An 11,641-nucleotide genomic window follows, 5' to 3' on the forward strand; every position below is an offset into this window, starting at 1 on the left:
ACCTGTCGTAATTGACTTACATGACGGTCCAACAATATTTAATTGGATGAACATTTTTTAGTTTTATGCCTTATCCAGAATATAAAAATACATATAAATACATTAAAATTATTTACTTGAATCAGTACTATTGGAATGTGAAGAGACTTTTAACCAGCACAACAAAAAGTATTTCTGAAGACAATCACCTACTGCACCTTTAAGAAACTTGGGCTGCTTTCACACCTGCACTTTTGTTTGGGAACGTGTCTCGTTTGCCCAGTTAGCGCGGTTCATTTGGCATATGTGAACAGGGCAATCGCGCTCTGTTCCGCGCCAAAGTAATCGCTCCGAGATCGCTGGAATGAGGTGGTCTCGGCTCGATTAAAACAAACCTCTGAGAAAGCGATCCGAGCGCGGTTATATCACAGTGTGTTATGGATATGTAATAGGCTTACGGCTATATGAAGAGAGAATTATGAGTAGGGCGGGAAGTTTCGCCAGTCTCCGGATGCCCGCAAACGAGTGATGATCTCCCGGTAATCTCGCGTCTCCCTTTCGGTCCTCAAATAGGCATCGTCGCGCACCCTTCTCACCCCTCCCCACCGCATCTCTCCTCAGACACGTCACGCGCGCACCCTGTCCATCACCACCAAAGAACAACTGAATCGATTCACAGGTGTGAAAGCACCCTTAAACTTACTGTACTGTAACAGTCTTCTTTTTCTTGTCTCCAACTGGTACAAAAATGTGGCTGCTAGACTACTCTCTGGCACCCGCAAGTATGAGCCAGTAACTGTAATTTTAGCTGCACTTCACGGGTTAAACTGTTAAAAATTTTACTGTTCTAAAACCGGTAAAGAACCGGCAGCACGGTTGCCAGTAAGTAACTGTAAAATGTACTCTTACTACTGTACTCTTACTTACTACACCTTTCCTGGACTACAACTTCATACATGCTCTTCGCCCACACACCGGCTTTCTCATTTAGCTTGATTTACATTCACACCTGAGGACTTTCAGAGACTGATTAACACACACTATTTAAGCCACACATTCACTCCTTCAGTTTGCCGAGTCTTGTTTATCTGTAAGGTGACATTACAACGCGTTATCCTGGGGGGTATTCCAGAAAGCTGGGTTAACTTACCATCTGCTAAAACCTAAACTCTCGGTTGATTTACCCAAAACCTGCTTACCGCGAGTATGTTGGTTCCAAAACAGGTGGTAAGAGTTAGTTAAATCAACCTCCTGAAGATAACCGCGGATTAATGCGCGTGCACGTCACACACCTGAAGGCATTTTCAGTAGATCGCCGAATTCACGAGTCACTATAGAAAGTCACGGTGAGAAAAAAAAGGGCAACACACTTTACAGAGGCGAAGCTGGAGGTTTTAAACACAGAGATTACACATCTGCTTCAACGAAGGAAAGAAATATAGAATAAGAAATAGATAAGAAAATAAAAAATAAATAATAAGAAAATTTAGTAGTTCATTAAATTACACATGCCACCCTCCATTTTATTGTAATGATAAATTAAACTACTCTTTAACATTCTTTTTGAGTATGTTGTGTAACCATTCATGCATTTATTTTTCTTGCCATTAATTTCTTAAGGCCACAATATGTGTATTGACTAATAAGGCTTATAGAAATTGTAATCTTTCTGGAGCTAGAACTCTGTCCAAAGTCATTAAACACAGAAACATTATCATAAAAGGTAATATTTAATTACTGGAGCTCTTTATTTAACACTCTAGAATATTCTTTCTGACATGCAGCTAATAGAAAGAGACCTGTCTAACTGCTGTGTCCTATAATAAAGGCTCATCAGTGGTTGACTTCTTGACTTAAACCACACACTCTGTCACTGTTGTAAGTGATTGTTGTCAGATAGCTTTAGGTTCTTTTTATTTTGCATGCAGACGAAGTTCCTTCTGCCTCAACTAACAAGCAGTGTAAGAATTTTCTGCACTTTTTCATATTTGAATATTACTCTTGGATCACAAAATCTTTTATCTACATATTTAAATTCTAAAGTAGCTGTATAAGGTTCATCTTCAAAGATAAAGTCACATGAGCATCAACTTAAGGTGAGAAATGCATATGAAAAATATGTTACACGTTGAAAGTTGTGTGTATAAAGCAGTGTACAAAATCATTCATTTTATTTCAGGAAATGAAGAAATCAACAGACCAAACTATTTGATTAAACATAGTTTTTGGACTAATTATATTTTTTAGCACTCTTCCATCTGTTTTGTCTGCTTGGGTCACTGAGATTTCCTCTGGGTCATGCTGCAGGTACGTGTCATCATATAAGGCAGAAAAGGGTATCTTTTGTCCTCCAGCAAGTAACAATGTAGTGCCCAGTAATGATTCTATTTTATAATACAAATATAATAAAAATAAAAATTGTGTTAAGCAACATTTGCTTTATAGTTTTTTTATTATTACTATATTTGTGTTATACACTTGAATCATTACTTCCTGAAAATCAGCCATTTAGCCTCAACATAGTGATGAGGTGGGGTGTGTGATGAGCTGGTAAGTGGAAGCAGTAATGAGTTTAATAGTTGAAACACCAAAAGATTAAGGATAGAAAATTAAGTTGTACCTGCACATTTATACTTTGGACAAATGTTATATTATCAGTGTCCTTTAGTGACTGAATGAGCTTTAAAATCGGCTGCAATTAATGCACACAATAGCATTTAGAAACCCTGAAAAAAATATTATATTAAAAAATGTAGGTGTGTGTGCGTGAATGTATATATAAGAACGATGTCCTACATCTTAAATTAAAGATATATCTTCCTACAAAAGACAAAGCTGCCACTTATAATATTATACAGAAAAATGTGAGGGTGCAGAAGGAGAGAAAAAACACAAGGTCTGTAAGTGAGATTCGAACTCGCTCCGTTGTGCGCTCCGTTGTTATTTATCGACGCGCTGTCCACTACGCTATTCCCGTGCTCTGAATCATCTGTGTAATGATACGGAGTGATTTATGACCAAGGAACTGTACAAAAGTGTAAAAAACAGTTCAGTGCCAGACATACTGTACAGGTGGTCCTACTGCCACATTGTACAGTTGCCTAAAATGCCCTAACGCGAATACAAAGAGCTGCACTGAATGTTTTTTATGGTAAGCGCAGACCCGCGGTTTGTCACATTTGATTTCAAAAAGGTTTGTTAAATACATTAACATTATGAATTTGGTTATGAAAAAAACTATGCACTTATAACCCTCTCACAACGAAAAAACTTGTATCTGTGTGTCCACATCCATAAATATTCTCATCAAAAGAGCACGCAATGCTCAGTAAACTCTCTGAAACAAACTCTGGAACATAGCAACTTACTCTCTGAACATAACCTGCTCCGGAGCAGCTCATCTTCAAAGAGTAAGTTGCTATGGCTACTTAACATACCCAGAAGTTACCTTCGATTTTGGAACCAAAGTTGAGGCTATCCACCTACTTACTCTCAAACTCACCCGTGTATGTCACATAACCTGCTTTCTGGAACAGCCCCCTGGTCTTGTTTTACAGTGTTTTGATATTAGCCCTGTTTATTCTTGTCATCCTGTTTAGCCGCCTGCCTTATGACCTATTGCCTGTTTACTGTCTACGATTCTGGATTGTCTACATATATCTGTTTGCACCTGAATTGACCATCGCTTGCCTGACTTTGAATAAACCTGCATTTGGATCCTACCTTCTGTTGTCAGTGTCACTCCCCGACGTTACAAATATATTGAGTTATTTTATGCTAAACCCCATGTTTTATTGTAGTGTATGAACACATGCAAAGAAAAAAATAGCAGACATAACAGCAATTTGACACTGCTAGTTACAGATCTTCAAAATGTATTTACATGGACTTTGAGTTTCCATTCCGCCCCAAATCAAGCAATAGTTGCTGAAAGCATTAAAAGTACTAAAATATACAGTTTACCTAAATTAAAAGGCATCTTTAATTATCCTGTTTTTCTGAGAAAAAAATGACTGTAGCTGGAAGCAGTAACTTTGCCTGTAATTTCAGATAAAACAGAGCAAGATTATTCAGGAATAATATCAATATTTTCTGGACTAAACTCCAAATCCTCAATATTTTCAGCTACATTGGCATGTTCATCTATTATCATATTGCCGTCAACATTTTGAGAGTGATGTCCAGTGTAAACCAGCAGTACCGGAACTATGATTTACTAATCATTAACTTTATATAATAACTTTCTTCTTTCCAATAAACAGTATGAAGATGAATACAGCTCACGTGTGTTCAAATGCTGCTCAGATAAAAATACAGGACAGTAATGATTTCTTTCATTTGAGGAATACATCACCAGATTTCAAAGTAACGTTACAAATCAGCATCGCAAAAACTGTAATGAATTACTTTTAAAGCATTCACTTACAAACTAACTCGCAAAACAATGAAAGAAACAAAATACAAGTGCTGCAAAATCACCCCGGGATTAACCAGACACGTTTTGAACAAGATCCTCTAAATTTACAACCATTATAACACTGAAATAAGGCAGTTTTTTCCTTAACGTCGATGATCGAATAACAATTTAAGTTATAAACCAATCGGCAAATAAAATGAATACAGGAGGCTAACGTTAAACCGGGTAGGTCCAGCAAATAATAAATAATCAAGCTACATCAAAACTAACCATACAAATTTGAACCGATGCAAAAGTATAACCAACAATTCAAGATTCGAAAGCGAGCACAACACGAATCCACGCTAGGCTATATTTAGATCATGCTAATCTTAATTTAAAATCACATTGACATCAGTTTAAAACCAGAAACAGGCTAATACCCCATACTGACCCCGCACCGGTCAATTCACTGTGCTAACTTACAGAGTCATCGGTGCAAATTAAATCTTACAGTGCAGAAGAATTATAAATGTCATCTTTATTGAAACTTACCCTGACATCCAGAGTAAATAATCCGAGTCAGAGAGTCAGTAGTGCTCCACGATGAGGTTTTGCCCAGAGATGGGACCAAGTCATTGTTTGGCAATCACAAGTAAGTCTCAATTCATTGCCCTCAAGTCCCGAGTCAAGTCCCAAGTCAAGACAGGCAAGTCCTGAGTCAAGTCCCAAGTCAAAGGCAACAAGTCTCAAGTCAAGTCCAAAGTCCTATAGTTTGATTTTCGAGTCTTTTTAACAGAAAAATAAAATGTAAACAGATTATGTATGGTTGTAAGATCTGTATTTATTAAACAATCCTTTTTTTATTAAAGAACATTGCTCAGATATATGAAAATACAAATGTAATTTTCTGAAAAAGTGCTGAACAGTGCTGCGTCTCGTCTCCACAGCATAATGCACAAGAACGAGTTCCACCACAATAGACTCCATTTTGCCTCACATCAAACAGAAATTGCAGGTTTACTGCTGTCTAATTCATTAAGTTTAGTTGTGCTATGTTATGTCTTCGGTGATCAACTTGTGATTAACTAAAACTACATAAACGATTTCAATGAGGCAGCAGTAGACCAACAACTCCTGTATGCTGCAAAGTAAAATTGAGTGAACTTGGTATTTTGTCAATTGAATCTCGTGTGTGCTGAAGAGATGGAGATGCAAATCTGTCTAGCAGCAATGTAAAATGGTAGCACATATTCTAAATGAAGTAAGCTACTTCATACAAACAATAACGTTGTTTTCTTCACATAACGCTGAAGAACTTTGCTCTCTACCTTGTGTGATGCTCGTGCACCGATTTCCTCTGTGGACAAAACTGCTTGCGAGTTCTCAAATATACGCTGCTCACGCGCAAATTTTCTCGCTCTCAAATATGCACTGCTCACGCACACATTTTCCTGCGTGCCCTCAGAGATTATATACAGACTTTGTGTCTTGTTTCCTCTTCCTTCCGTGCTTTTTGATATGATTTATATTGAGGCACTATTAACAATAACCAAAATACTAAAATAGACTTGCATATTAAATTTTTTATCTAATTAACCATAACATTTTGGCTGTATGTTATATGATGAGATATTTCCAGTTTCAAACACTTAAAGACACAGAGAATAGAGGTTGGATGTAAAGAATGCATTTTGTTTTACAAACATTTATTAAACATCCAAAAGGTGCACCATACTAATCAAATAAAAAACATTTAAACAAAAATATAACTAACGCAAGCAGAAATGTAACTGTGATAAAAATAAGGAAAAACTTGATTAGGTATTATGGTCTACTGTACTATTCACTCTTTAAATAAATCTCACTATCAATCCCATTTTATCATGGCAACTAAAATAAAGTGAACACGTCTCTGCTGTCTTCCACATTATTGATGAGATTGTGGAGGACATTTTCCATGTCATCCTCTTCATTTTGAGGAAAAGCTGTTCCACAGGGCCCCTGAACACATCTATTGGCATGGACAGGGTATGAACAGTACTATAGTAAAGTACTTCAATTAATCTGTTGGGGTCATATTATAGTTGCTATGGTAACACAAGTGTAATATAAACAAATTACTCAGTGCTGTAGTTTTTTTTACAATATAGGGTATATTATACTACAATTCACCACACTTTACTGTAGTAAAACTACACTCTGTATTTTATTTTATCAGTTCACTACTCTTAATACTACAGTATGCTGAAGCATTCATTAACAACTTGTAAATAATATACAAGCCTAAAACATAGGCAGTATACCTAACTCTCAAAAACACTAGTATTTATTATAGAATTTACCTTAACCTCTTAGTTTTTCGTGTATTGTTACTAAATAGTGTAGCAATATATAAACCATGTCAACATTCTGGAATAATCAATTTACCAGGAGGATCTCTGGAGAGCAAAAGCTGGAAAGGTTTGAGGCACCAGAGTGGACAAAAGTCAAGCAAACGCAGTGAGACCGAATACACGCGCGAGAGACCAGCCAATCAGATTGAAGTACCTGCCCACTACTGAAAGTAATGTCAGAGCCAATCAGATTTTTCTTTCTTTTCAGAAAGAACGGGGTTCGAATCCCACTTAGGCACTTGTAAACTATAATTTTAGACCATTTTGGCAAAAATTTATTAGAGCCACAAATTATCTAAAACTTGTTTTCATGTTTAAATAGCCAATAAATGTGCTAAATAAATTTAAATATTAGTTTAAATACATTTATAGTGGTTTTAAATATCTTTTAATGTGTAAAGTAGAGAAGTTCACATTCAACAAACTGAATAAAACAAGTCTTCGTTTTTAGTTTATTTAAAAACAATTACAAATGGAGTAATTCAACTCACAATTAAATGATCTGATTGAGTGATGGAATAATAAAGGTTAAACTTTAATTGAATGATCAGTCAAGTGTTTCCAAATGAAATCTGTTAAAATAAGAGTCTTAAAACAGAAACAAAGACACTCATGAAACAAAATGTGATTGTTAATTTTATTTTTTATTAGATGGTTTGTTTTAAGTACTTTAAAAATAGTAGATAAGCCTAAAACATAGCGGGGGAAATACAGAAAAACAAACAAACAGAAATTCAACAATATATATGCATTACATTACAATCTCACAATAAAAATTTAATTAAAAACCATATAGAGGACTAAAATATTGCTAAGAGGCATAACATCAACAATAATACAAATACTTCTAAGGTATTAAATACTAAATAAAATTAATAGTATCAATCCAAAATATGAAAAAGGTAACACTTTACAATAAGGTTGTATTAATTAATTAAGTTTATGTAAGTACTAATGTGAACAAACAATGCAGTGCAATACAGTTACAGTTCATTACAGTATTCATTAATTAATGGAAATAAAATTATTGGTTAACTCTTGTTAAATCACAGTGCATTAACATTAATGTTAACAAGCATACCTTTAAATTGTAATAATGCAATAGTAAACGTTAAACTATAATTAATAAAGGTTTAAAAGTATAGTTCATTATTAGTTCATGTTAGTACATAGATTAACTAAAAAAACCTTATTGCAAAATGTCACCAAAAATTAACAAAACACTTTTTTCAGTTTTAAGAGCTTTAAAAATAATATATATATATAGTTATTAAGGCATGTAATTAATGTTACTACTAATTAAATAGTTAGAAAATACTGTCAGAGGATGGGCAAAACACAAAAATAAAATATAATATACGCATTGACACAAACGACCAAGTGCAAAAACATAAATAACAGCCATGTTCATTCATAATTATGTGAAATAAATCACAAGAGGGTAAATTTTGTTTTTAAAAAACTGAAGTTCATTGACTTATGCACAACAGTAAAACAATGCTTTTGCACAACAGTAACACATTGCGAGTAGTAAAGTCTCTTACCTTTGACAGATGTTGTAAATCCGCTGAATAAAACAAAAGGAGCAGATCTCGGATGTTTTTATTTCACTCTCCGAGTCAGAATGAAAATGGCATCTTCAAATTTTCCGCTGGTGCAAAAACACGGAAGTGCGCCACAAAGCGCAAGTGGTCGAAAGTATGCGTGCATGCTCTCTGTCTCACACACACAGAGATAGAGCGCTCCGTGTCAACATACTTTTTATCTTTGGGCTTTTTATGGAAAGTAGCAAGTCTTTACAAGTCAATAGGCGCAAGTCCAAGTGAAAGTCTGAGTCATTTATGTTCAAGTCCAAGTCGAGTTGCAAGTCTTTTCATATTTTGTCAAGTCGAGTCTGAAGTCATCAAATTCATGACTCGAGTCTGACTCGAGTCCAAGTCACATGACTCGAGTCCACACCTCTGGTTTTGCCGCTAGTCTATAGGTGCGTTCGACTTCATGCAGCGCTGCGCAGATGGATCGAAATCTGTCTTAAAGCGGTGCATTCTGGTTAGAAATCTTGTCCGGATTGATGCTGCGCCGACGCCACGTGACTGTCACATGTGGCATCAAAGTACCGCGACAGCGCTCCGAGATCAGACGGCAGACTCAGACCATGCAGCTTCTGAAGAGCGACTGCAGGAGCTTTGATGACGACACCAATATCACACGATTGGCCGAGTTCACCACATGACAACAAACACGTGTATTTCGGGTTTATAATTGGACAAATTCCGATTCAAAAGTTTCAAAACAAACAATTCACTTTTCACACCCTCTATCCTGTACACATCTTGCTTATTAAAAGACTACAAATATTTTACTGCAGTATCATCTTTTGTTAAATAATCTGGTTATAAAGGTTTGCTTGTTTGCACAGGTTTATTTTTAACTTTTTTATACAGACTATTTACTGCATTCATCTCCACGAACGATTTAAATGATATATTTTAGTGTATATTTTAGTGAATAACCTAAATAAGTCTTACAGACTTGAAATAAAATCATCATCATTGATCCTGCCCCCCTAAAGCTCTCTTAACAAATTAAAGTGAAGAACTATTTTATTAAATAATTATAAAATGGCTTTATTATTATAATATAAATATATATTTTATTTTCTGTCTAGCAGTTTAAAGGCTACCTGCTCTTTCTGGGAAACTTCTACATCGCTCACTTATTTTACCTTTTGTTCTTTTCAACAATCTTTTTGGATTAAAATGCTTTTTTTGAAAATTCATTCATCATCCAAAATAATGTCATTTATGAAGACCTAATCAAAACACCTTGTTTTGCTTTTTACATGAAATTACATGGAAATTTTTATATCTATAAATGTACATGTAAACCCTTTTTTAGCATATTCAAACAAGAAGTATTAGCCCAAAGATTGATGTTTAACTCCTAGAATTTATGCTTATTGCTTTTTATTTAATAGACCTGTTCGTTTTTATGTTTATATTAACCTCTCATTTCCTCTTATTTTTCTCATGCATTTGTTATATATTTTATTCATAATTCTCTCTTATTGTTTAAAAAGGAACTACAGTTTGTAGAAACTGTATTCTGTTTTATTTGTAAATGTTTTGTTGTTATAAATAAACATAACAAAAAATATGATGACGCCATGTGATCGGTCATCATGACTGCAATTGAGTCCCGAAGTGTCCAGCTGTCCGTCTTGACGGCTCCATTTTCAACTCCGCCCCCGCCTGCACTCGGCTTATCTCGTTGATCACCGGCTGCAGCTGAGCTTCATGTCGAACGCACCTAATATGTCTGCAAACAGCAAATAAAACATATGCTAATTTCCAAATTATGTTAGTTGCATTAGCAAATCAAATGTATTGGATCTATGATATCACGTTAAACAAAGGGAAACTCACCTTTTAACAAAATGAAGACGATGAAACTCCCAGGTGAGCAGATGCAGTTCAGGAAAAATACTGGATAGTAATGTTTTATTTAATTTGAAAAATAAATACAGGAAAACGCCGTTATATTACGTACATGTGATTTCAAGAAAACCAAAAATAAAACAAATGTGCTGCTTTTGAACATAACAGAAGTTTACTCTTGAAAATCTGCTGTAAATTAACAGCTATTTCTAGCAGTGTACCCAATTAATACAGAATTGATCTTAAAATGTTATTATTTGTTGGTCATAAACTCTGGAACACTCTTCCAGTTCACATCAGACTTTCCCCTGCATTTCTGTGTTTGAGTCTGTTTTAAAGACCTTTCTGTTTTCTCTTGCTTTAAATACTCCTTGATCGCAGTTTTATTGCTTTTATTTGTAAAAGGGCTGGTCCGCTAAAATATCGTATGTTAAACTAGTTGATGTGTAATGTATCTGTGTGAACATAAACAATATCTCTGGATGTAAAATGCTCAAAGTTCAATGCAAAGGGAGACCTTGATTTATACAGTAGCAAAGCCTACAATCGTCAAATTTTGGGGACTACAAAAACCACTTCCGGCTCTTTTGAGATCACAAAGGTTTGTTTACCGCACACACACACTGCGCAGCTAAGGGCCGTGGCCAGAGGCGCTGTAACGTTACAGCAGAAGTGAAGCTAAAATGCGTTTAAACACGGCTGTTTCCACAGAGCTTCGTCTGTTTCTGTATTTAAGTTTCCAAAGGACACGACACAAAGACAGAAGTGCTCACAGTTCAATAATAATCATGTTCCAGAGAATTATAAAATACACAGCAAGCATGATCTGACAAAACAGCTCCAGAATCTCTGTTCAGTGCTGGATTCGGCTAAAATCTCCTCAAAGCAGAAGCTGTGAGCTCGACCTGTAAGTGTTTTATTTGTTAAAATTGATCATGACATGTTCAGTGTCTAGCGTTAACGGTATGCTGTAGCAATGATGTAAACAATGGCAAATGCTGCTTTGCACCTTAAACGATGGGCTCTATGCACGGCGGCGCGTGACGCATTTCCGGTAAAATTTAAGACCCCGAGCCTACTTCCGCCGATCGTACAGTACAGTGCTACAACAGGACCGCTACTGATAAAAACGAGTAATGTTTTGGACAGTTGTCTTAATGTTTTATGCCATTATAGCCCACTTATATATGTTTATGTCAGCTACATAAATATGACATCTAAACATTTAAAAGTGTCATTTCAAAGACGTGAGAACAGTACTTGTAGATACCACTGCTGTGTTCAGCAATGCACAGCGTCAAAAATTGAACTCTTACCTTAGTTTCCACACGTTTCCAAAAGACAAAGTCGTGCAGAAGAGGTGGGTTGTTGATATTAAACGTGAGAATTTTACAGAAAAAAACAAGAGTGTAGCTGACAATTTCAGTCTAGAA

The sequence above is a fragment of the Danio rerio genome, chromosome 5, assembly GCF_049306965.1.
Source record: "Danio rerio strain Tuebingen ecotype United States chromosome 5, GRCz12tu, whole genome shotgun sequence".
NCBI classification, from domain to species: Eukaryota; Metazoa; Chordata; class Actinopteri; order Cypriniformes; family Danionidae; genus Danio; species Danio rerio.